Here is a 10,656-nt window from a genome sequence, read left to right as displayed (position 1 = left end):
AGGAGCTGTCCATAGACGTGTGGTGCTGAAACGCGCATTTCGCGTACGGTGACTGCCAGCGGCTATTGAAACGCATTTCATGTGCTTGGAGGTAAAGGCACATCTCACATCAAGGGCTTTCTGTCACATTTCAACACATTTTCAAGAATTCTGTAAAATGAACGAATTAAATATATGTTATTGGGCAACAGTTGATGATCATGTGGGTAAAACATTGATTTCACATTTAGGCACATTTAGTTAGCCAACTCAGCCGCCTATGTACCTCAAAATATGACCGCATCAGTTTTTATTGAAGCCAATTATTAGGGAATTAGTTACAAGCTACACCTTATCTTAATTAACTAATTGAAAATCAATTTTGCCATGGTTGACAGATTGTGTGGCTACATTAGGCCTATATGTCCATAATGGTAAGCACACTCCATGATCAACCTGAGACACAAATAAAAACAATATCTGATCGGAAGTTTTACGCATGTAGGCCATTAGTGTGACGCCATCCGCTGTCTGCTGATGATGAGTACAAAAAAAGAGGGTGTGACCTTCTAACGTCTCTGAATTCCTCTGGAAAGGCGTTAAAAGACAGACAACGGGAAGTCCCAAAGTAAATCAACACGAACTGAGTAGAACAGCTCCTTTAGTTGGCCAGGATGCGAACCATTCACTGTCCCGCCGGATCCTCCCACAGTTCCAACGGCAACGGCAGAGGCAACAACAGCAACAGCAACAGCAGTTCTGTCGTCTGCGGGGGTCTTACCAGCAGCATGAGCCCGTCCAGCAGTGCTATCCTCACCCTGGCAGTGGCATTCCTCCTCTCCGCCATACCGCTCTGCAAAAGTAAGTTCCACACCTGTTGCTCCACTCGAGATAATTGTGCGTAAAATTGCGCGTAAAGGGGCGCCCATTGACGACGAAGTGGGTGCTTTTGCAGTTAATTGTGCTGAGTAGGCATAGATGTTGGAGAACTATGTATTACCACAATGCTAGTTGCCTACATATCATTTACAAAGTAGAATAAACATTTGTCTTGAATGTGAAAGACTATTTCTTTGTAGCCACCGCTAAAAGTAATTAGACTGCATCTTTCTCTGTCAGTGTGTGAATGGAATAGTCTTGAAGGAACTAGATATTCTATTTTAATTGGCGTAGCGTGGCAAAAGAACATTATTATTTCTTGTATGTTGCCATCGCAAAGAGCTGAAATGGTTGATTGCCTGATTCTCTAAAGTGGTCTGCCTCTCATAATTAAATGGCCTAGGAAGTCCACGCCTTAGAAGTAAATCACAGCATATAATGACCAGCTTACTTTACTTGGGATAATTTCTCCAAATTTCCCTATCATACTCCATGGTGACTAACAGTGTTGGTTAAACTACTTTATTTGACTCACTTGCTCAGAGTAAGTAGCTGCTATTATTCTGCAATTAAGTCATTGGTGAGGAAATGAGCGAGCATGCATTTCCTGCAATAATACAACTAATATATGCAAAATATGACAGTCTGGAGGATTTATAATATTCAGTCAGTAGGTCTGTCTTGTCCACTTGAATAACATGTAGCTCGGATAGGCAACCATTAAATTCAGTCACTTGCAACAAAGCCACCTTGCACAGCATTAAAAAGATTGTCACAGTTTTTGGGGGAGGGGGGATGTTGAAAGTAATTTATATAGTATTTCTGTCAGGCAATCTTAATTTCTCTCTCTTACAAATGCCAATGTGTATGTGTTGGGGGTGGGGGGTGTCTCTGGTGTTCTGATGGACAGGGATCCTGCGTCCTACTGTTAACCTGTAGCACTATTTAAATTGTCCGTGTTCAGTGCGTAAAAATGACAGGTTATGAAGCCGTTAGCAAGATGCGTTTGTGGTGACATTTAATGGAGATTGGGCTCACCGAGAGAGATAGATAAATGTCAGATGACACACTGGATAATTAGGGGGATCAAAAGATGTAAATAGAAGAGATGACATAAGGACGGCATGTTTTATTTATCATGTCATGCAGAGAAATGAAATCATATTAACCTGTCATACAAATAAATGAGGGAGAACCCAAAATGGTATGTATACTAAAGACCAATAGAATGACATATCTTTTGCTCTCTCAAAATGTGTGTGTGTGTGTGTGTGTGTGTGTGTGTGTGTGTGTGTGTGTGTGTGTGTGTGTGTGTGTGTGTGTGTGTGTGTGTGTGTGTGTGTGTGTGTGTGTGTGTGTGTGTGTGTGTGTGTGTGTGTGAGAGAGAGAGAGAGAGAGAGAGAGTGTGTGCGTGCGTGCGTGCGTGTGTGTGTTTAATGGTGTGCAGAATACAGTACTATTCCAGCACATATTTATTTAGTATAATACCTCGCAAAATGTGCGAGGTATTATAGGCTATAGTTTTTAACAAAGTACAAATTGAATTTTGATTTGTTTTTGGAATGTGTAATGCTGGTATTGACATCACGGATGTGAAAAATGAGAGCAAATGTGCAATTCAGATTTCCACGTAATTGTTTTGAGCACGCAGCCAATAATCATTTTAGATATCCATCTCTTTCCTGACGCTTTCAATTGTGACAACAGTTACAGTGGCTTTATCTACGCTACTGTTGGCAGCTGTGGATGGAATTGTGTTTTATTTTATATTTATTCTCGCTTGTTTGTTGTGTGAAGGTGCCCCAGTTTTACAGAAGCAAGTCACGACAGACTATGACCAGCTACTGAGCCAGGTAGGAGCACACTGGGAGGTTACATTTACAAGACTCTGGGTTCTAGATTAACACCAGTCAAAAGGCCAAATGCTGGTGAAATTTCAGTTTGGCTGGTGGAAAAGACCAACTTACCAGCCACTTTGACCCAATAGTGAGTGTGTATTTGTATAGTAAGATCAACATCTACTAGTCATTTTTGGCTAGTGTTGAAAGAAAGTTAATTGAAGGCCCTGACCTGATGTATCATTAGCTCATCCCATTCACATTCATAACTTCATAAGTCTGAAATTCCATAGGTCCTTGTATATATGAGAATGTCTTCAGTGGTATGCTGGTTAATGGGGTGTTTATCACTCCTGCCATCTGCTCCTTAGGTAGATGACGTCTGCACATCCTTTCTCTCCGAAGACCTGCCCTTAAGAGTAGGATCACTTGCTTCACTACATTCTAATCCAATTTAATTACATTTTTTTATCTGAATTAGTAACAGCAGTGTCACAATAACTGATGTGTGTTGGTTGCCCTCCTCCTCCTCTCCTCCTCTCATCCCTTCCTCATCCTCCCTCCATCTCTCTATCTGTCTATCGGTCATGATGTGACAATGGATGACCTCAGACGCGTGAGACGTTGGGAGTGGTGTGTGTCCAGATGCTGGGGTTGTTACAAAGCGCTCAGGTGATTATTCTACTCTCTCTCTCTCTCTTTCTCTCTCTCTGCCATCTCTGAAAAATAATTTTGTCCTATAAGTTGCTTTGAGCTGACTGTCTTTTGGTCTGGCAATGCAGGACTTGACACCAAGAGCTAACAGCAAAAGGGTAAGTCTACTGCGCTGACACTCAGACATATTGCATACATAGGTTTGAGCAAATAAAATCCTTGCAGCACTGTTTATCTGTTTGTGTGTACAGGCAATGCTCGTCTTGCTGTATCTCACATTTTATTTGTCATGGAATATGAGTTTGTGCATTTGTATTTACACATGACATATGAGTGTTTTCATATATAACTGTGTGTTTGTATTTCCTTGTGCATATACGTATGTATGTCTGTGTGCGTATCTACACCTGTTCATGTGGATGTGTCTGTGTGTCTACATTTATGTGTGTGTTTGTGTATGTGTAGTTCTTATTTCACTACGCTAAATCGAAAGCAGCTCTGGGTGAGAATGAATCGGTAAGTTGTATGATGGTACAGTCTGCCGCTACACAATCAGATAAACTGAGTGTCATCTTGATCTGAAACAAAAAAAAAAGCATTGTCGATTACCTCAGACAGACGAGTACTCTGTTCAAGGGTTTGGTGATATATATTGGTGAGCACGGCTTACATTGCTGTCAGTATGCTGCTTCATCTTTTAGTGCGGCTGCATTTGCATTCTCTCACTCTGAAACCACCACAAAAGCCTCAACATAGTGAAAAATGCAGGGCTAATTCAACACTTAGAGAGTGAATTTAACATCTTCTACTAAGTGCTCAATTAATACTGTGTTTTTTACTGTGCGCTGCCTGTGCTTCTACTGCTATTCTTTTAATTCTGCTCCAACTGATATTCTCCCTACTCTTATATTATCTCCACAATCTCAAACTTGCACAGCTTGTCTAAGAATAAAAAAACCAACAGTAAAAACCTAAAATATTCAAAATATGGAACCACCAGGCATTAGCAACATTGAATGCCAATGGGCCCTTCTTCCGTGAGGTTTAAGGCTAACTCTCGGTTGTGTGAGGCAGTGCAGTGCTTATCACTTATCCACCTCAACCTGCTGTCTCCGCATCAGTCCGCAACAGCAAGAGACAGGCCAGGACACCATGACAACGTTAAAGCCATTAAAAGGGACAATTTGTAAAGAACATTTGCTTTCAAACATCGATGTCTTGCATAATTCCCATTTTTTATGTCAGGCTTTTATGTCAGGCTTTATGCCAGCTAATTTTCTTGTAGATTAATTTGACAATGGCGCTCTTTCTACTTAAGTATGAAAAATATGATTTCTGTGTCATTGGGGCGATGACCAGATTTAGGAACATGCAAATAAGCCAAAGAGGCTTATACAGATTGTCCCCAAATACCTCAGAGCAGGCTGTCAATGTTATGTCTTGGGAAATGAAGATGACAATACCATAATTCCATTTCCACCCTCATCTTAAAGCAACACGTTTACGTTAAATTACATTAAACTCCCACATGACGTCGTAAATACACTCAGCATGGTTACTTAAATCCATTAGATGGCCATCTCATTTTTTTCAGTGTACAGTGAGATTGCCAGCATCTCACTCCGCAGAACAGCATGTACGTACAATACAGGCCAAAAGTGTGGACTAACCTTCTCACTTAATTAATTCTCTTTATTTTAGTGCCTATTTACAGAACTTAGTACATTTTCAGGGAGGGCATCAAAACTGTGAATGAACACATGTATAATTTTTCGCATAGCAAAACAATGAAAATATATAAAAAATAAAAACAATTATTAAAAAAATATCAAAAAATGCCAAACAGTGACGTCAACACAACAAAACTGAGATGTTTCAACAAGCTTATTTTTCAGTCTATTTTCAAGTAAAAATACCCAGTCAGTCAAGTCAATTTTGATTGATACAAGCAATACGAGAGAGATTTTCTTGATCTGATAATGGGTCACTTGGTCAGCATAGCTGGTTATCTAGGTGACACAGTGACACAAAAAGTAAAAGTAAAAGTGAAAAACCCTGCCACAGATTCCCTCCAACACAGGTTTGAACTCTCCAAGAAACTGGCTATGACTCAATATCAAATCAAGAAAATGTCTGTAAAATGCTTGTATTCGCAAGGGTTTAAAACTAGGTTTTAGGTCTCTAAATTTGGTTCTACAATTCTAGTGAGTTATTGGAGGACTTTAATGTTCAATAAGGATTGACATGACTGAGTGGGCATTTTTATTTGAAAATAGACAAAAATAAGCTTATTGAAATGTGTGGGGCCATCAGTTGTGCCGTGTTGACGTCAGGCGGATAGACAGCTGACATTGCTGTTGGACAATAGCTAGAATTATATTTTTTTGGTAAGCACGTAATTCTCCATGTGTTCAAGCACAGTTTTGATGCCCTGCATGAAAATACACAATGAAAATCCACGAAAATAAGGAGAATGCATGAATGAGAAGGTGAGTCCACACTTTTGGCTTGTACTGTATGTAGTCTATTTGCAACATAAAGGGGAAGGGGTGGGGGGTATTGCAGGTTAGGCTATTAGTCCACATTTCAGTGCATGCTTAAACAAATGAAATGTCCAACGAATTGCTGATAGTGCCTATATAATGCACATAACACCCAAGGTGATATAGAGCTTTTGTGTGCTATGCATGAATATGAATGGCTCAGCTTGTGCCTGTACCATTAATCCAAATGAACACGGTCTGTAAAAAGGATGAGCTTGAGAATGTATATTATATTGACTAACGTAAATGAATGGATGTGTGAGTGTGTGTGTGTGTGTGTGTGCATGTCAGTGTGTGTGTGCGTGCCATCCTTGTGCAACCAGTCAGCCTCTGTTAGTCAGAGCTGTTGTTCATGATGTCCATAATTTTCCATGTCCATCTCTCTCCGTCTGTCCTGTCTGTCCATCCATCCATCCGTCCGTCCGTCTATCTGTCCGTCAGTTTCCGGTATTACATCCACTTATCCAGCTGGTTTCAGCGACGCCCTCCAAGAAGCAAGCGAGAAGAGCCACAGCAGTACTCGTACGTATCGCTCGCATCACTGGCCACAGTCAAAAAGGCAGTGTTAATTCAACACTTAGAGAGGCGATATTACATCTTCCAGAGTGTAACTAGGAAAAGGGAAGTCACTTGCGCTCTAACCGTCTTGGTGCTTCCAGTCCAGGACGGTTGACAATGGAAAGCAAATCGGTCCACTTCAGAAAGACTAGGCCAGGGGTGATGACTGGAGCACTCGGACACTTTTGAGTTATTTTATTGTGGTGTAGACATAATGACAGTCATTATGTTTGCACCACAATGAAATAATTAGCAAGTATCTGAGTGCTCCAGTCATCCCTGGCCTTGACTGTCTTTCTGAACCGGGCCAGTTTGCTTTCCATCTTCAAGCGTGTATTTGGTCCCAGAGTACTCTCTAAGTGTTGACTTAGCACTGCATGTTTTACTGTGATATGTTCTCATCCATAAGGCACACTTTCTATTACATCCAAAAAAGATGTAATGACACATTTTATTCCTCTATCACTGCGTACCATTACACAGCAATGTTGTCTGTGCAGCAAGAGATTTTCAATAATTCCGACATGAGAAGAAAGTCATCAGAACTCTATAATGATGGCTCTAGTCACAAGAGAGGAGAGTGTGTGCTGTGAGTATATTTGGTTCTGTATGCTGTTATATACAACAGCATGATTTTAAAAAGCACCACTCAAAACAGTTCATTCAGACCATGTTACATTTTACTATTTAGCCAAAGGCAAAACCTCCACCTAATTACCTGACTTCTGGAGCAATCATTATCTTTTTATGAAGATGTTTAATCAAGCCTTTATGATTATTTTATATTATTCTTACTGTTTGATTACATTTTATCACCGTTGTTGATGTTTGTATATTAATTTATCATTAAGGATTGATGAAATCTGTTTGTGCTGTTGGTTCTTCACCACATCAAACCAGCACCTTAACATAGTAGGCTAGGGGTTGTCCACATTAAGACCCATTTGAACTCTACGTTTTGTAAATGATGTGCATATTTCTGTTCATACGTTGTAACCGCAAACACCACCTTGCCTGGCTCACACCAAACCATATCTCACTTGTGATATGGTCTGGAGAACACCTACTTAATTTATCGTAGGGTAGGTGTGGTTTATGATTGCCAGCAGCCATTAGCTTCCACTTGTTGAGTAATACACGTCATCATCTTTCCACCCCTGCCCTGCTTTCGGATTGGCTCCCTAACTCAGGCTAGTGCTTTGGGATGAGGCTCCATGCTGTCTTTCAGATCGAAACAATTGTACAAAGCAGCATGGGATTTCCTAGGCTTCTTCATACCTCAATCTATCTTTGAAGTGTGGTGGGCTTTTTTCAATGGCTTCTGATGTTACATACGTGAATTAAGCTCCTCAATTTCATGTCAAAATAAGTATGAAATCAATGGTTAGACCGTGTGAAATGCTCCACAAGTATCTGTAACCATCTCACACGTAGGGTAAAAATGGCCCTGCTACGTCACACTCGTAGGGTTTGAATGGGCCTGCTACGTCTCACTCGTAGGGTATGAAAGAGTACATACATGGTGATGTTTGTCAACAACACGTATTGACAGTCCATTTCATGTACTATGAGAGCATGTGCAGAAACCCTCTCTGCATTAGCCGTTCTTTTCCATTGCGAGGAGCAATTAAGGGCTAAAATGAGCGTGGCTGATCTAAACAGGTTTTTGCTCTTTTGATGATGTCATGCAGTTGGTGTAGTCAGTGTGGTCCAGCACATGGAAGTTCAAAACTTTTTTTTTTTTTAAATATATATGTTTTGAACTTGGACATTGATGAGTAAGACAGGACGTGAGTGGACGGGGAGGGGGGGGGGAGAGAGAGAGAGAGAGAGAGAGACAGAGACAGATAAAGAGAGATGGGCTAAGGTTGAGGAATGACCCAGGTCAGAGAGAGTCGGACATCAAGGGCAATTAGCCCTTAGATGCAGGAGCATTAGCACAGTGCTCCACACAGGGCTCCCAGCTCAGGACTTTGGCAGCATTGAGCTGAGCTACAGGTGTAGCAAAAACTCTCTCTCTCTCTCTCTCTCTCTCTCTCTCTCTCTCTCTCTCTCTCTCCCTGCTGACACAGGTCAATCAAGCCCTGTGAAGCTCGCAGCGCAGTATTAGTGAGAGTGGACTCACACAGTCACTGCTGTTACTATGATACAATATGATTATATGCAATTACAGAATTAGGCCCCACAAACTATGGTTAGCCGTTAAGGCTTGTTGTATTACAAGGCTCAGGGTGGCTCTTAAATCAGCACATATCCAAATGGTGGTTTGTGTGTGTGTGTGTGTGTGTGTGTGTGTGTGTGTGTGTGTGTGTGTGTGTGTGTGTGTGTGTGTGTGTGTGTGTGTGTGTGTGTGTGTGTGTGTGTGTGTGTGTGTATGTGTGTGTGTTTACTGCTCAAACTTGCGTCATCCTAATGTAAACATTGGGATGGGATTGTTCACCCTCATACGGCAGAGCATCTACAAATGATATCACTGGCTACGTTTACGTGACGTTTTTAATTTAATTAATAATCTTCTTAATAGTTTACTTTTATCTTTAATTTTGTGAATTTTGTTTTTAATTGTGAAGTGTTTGCATGGCGTTTTCAAAGCGGAATTAAGCTTCATTCAGAATCAAAGTGAGTTCATTCTGAATTAAATGTATCACGTAAATGAGGCCACTGTAACCATTCAAATCCATTTGGCTGTGAGTAGAAGTAGAATCTTGCAAGCTGAAAAACGAGTTCCATTGTAATTTTTTACGGAAATGCTGTTGAAATGAAGATTTTTAACTAAACCCAGGTCTCGTATCCCTTTGTTTTGAACACCCATGGAAATGTTGTGTAAAGATGATATAGCCTATTTCAGAGTAGTTACGATACTAACCTAATGTGGATGTCTTTAAACAGAATGATGTTCTTGGACCTGGAGGCATACAGAACAGAGGGTACTTTCTTTATCGGGTAAGCATTTGTTGTGTGAAGCTTTTTTTTCTGGCAGATGAATGAAAAAACATCAACTAAAGTCAAAGCAACATCTTACCTGGTGTAGGTGTAAGGTTGAAACAATAAACATGTAATTGTACAATGTGTGGAAAATATGTTGCCAGTGTGCTGGATGTGTTTTCTAAGACTGAAATCGACAAAGTCTAAAAATGTTTTCTCTCTTACTGCATGTATTTTCCTTTGACCAGTGTCATTAATTGGACAGCAATTGAGGTAGCATTTTGAGTGTTAAAGTGAGCTGTATCATGACACATACAGCAGCTTTCTAACGCCTTTACTTTGCTCAGCCGAGAAATGGAAGAAGATCCGCTGAATACGTGTAAAGATACAGAACACAGGTATCAGATTTCATTTCAGTTGTGTGTCTACATTATTGAAGCATTTGATCATTTTACTGTCAAATACATAACAGCTGAACAGTTTTATTACCTTGGCTGAGGAGATCATGTTTTCTCCTGTGTGCGTGTCTGTATGTGTTTGTGCATTTACTGTATTTATTTTGTTCGTTTATTTGCAAAGTAACTCGTCGATGCACTTATTGCCCTGAAAATGTGACAGTATGTCATTTTACACCATAGCTCTAGCTGATTCAATTTTAGTGACTTGTGATGACTCAAGTCAAACAGACATCAGCAGCAGAGATTCTTTAAGTATACTCTCTCTGCTTTTGTGTTGAATACTTCTGGATGTGAGATGGTTAATGTCGATCATCAGTTGCTTTACATTATAGTTTTTTTCAACTGTTTGCACACAAAGATGTCATATGGGACACTACTGCTAAACTCTAACACTCATAGCTCAATACTCAATGGCCTCTCAGTCTCAAGTTAGCGAAAACCTAACAGTAATTCCCACCCTTGACACTTTGTGCAAGTCAACAGACACAATTCCCTTTTGAAAACCGTATTTCATTTTGGTGTAAGAGGCTACTTTGCATTTTGTGTGAGCACAGAGGTAGTTGAATTTGTGTGCTTTTTGGGTGAGTTTTGGGGGAAAAACAAGACACAGTAACAAAAGAAATGTGAGTAAGCAATTGAGTGTATTTGACTGTAATATAAAAAAACAAGTTCATGGGAGTAACACCATGTTGCTATGCAGTTACCGCCAGTTGGACCTGCCGCTGCACAGAACCGACCCCGAGCGCCTGAGGGTGTGATGGCATCCCCAGAAGTCATTTCCTGACCTCCTCCTCCTCCTCCTCCTCCTCCTCCTCCTCCTCA

At 40.6% G+C, this 10,656-nt stretch overlaps 2 long non-coding RNA genes across 2 annotated transcripts; both read left to right on the top strand.

Moving 5' to 3' along the window:
• The first annotated feature begins 775 nt into the window (after positions 1–775).
• LOC134450352 (uncharacterized) lies at positions 776–3,346 on the top strand. Its single transcript, XR_010035075.1, has 4 exons — positions 776–840; positions 2,656–2,711; positions 3,068–3,115; positions 3,309–3,346. It is a non-coding gene; the product is annotated as an uncharacterized LOC134450352 (long non-coding RNA).
• Positions 3,347–6,333: 2,987 nt separating this feature from the next.
• Positions 6,334–10,594, top strand: LOC134450353 (uncharacterized). Its single transcript, XR_010035076.1, has 4 exons — positions 6,334–6,415; positions 9,341–9,394; positions 9,724–9,774; positions 10,535–10,594. It is a non-coding gene; the product is annotated as an uncharacterized LOC134450353 (long non-coding RNA).
• The last annotated feature ends 62 nt before the right edge of the window (positions 10,595–10,656 follow it).

This window comes from Engraulis encrasicolus, chromosome 6 (genome assembly GCF_034702125.1).
Source record: "Engraulis encrasicolus isolate BLACKSEA-1 chromosome 6, IST_EnEncr_1.0, whole genome shotgun sequence".
Taxonomy (NCBI): Eukaryota; Metazoa; Chordata; class Actinopteri; order Clupeiformes; family Engraulidae; genus Engraulis; species Engraulis encrasicolus.
The sequence above is the reverse complement of the archived record's forward strand: the minus strand, read 5'-3'. Positions and strand labels throughout refer to the sequence as shown.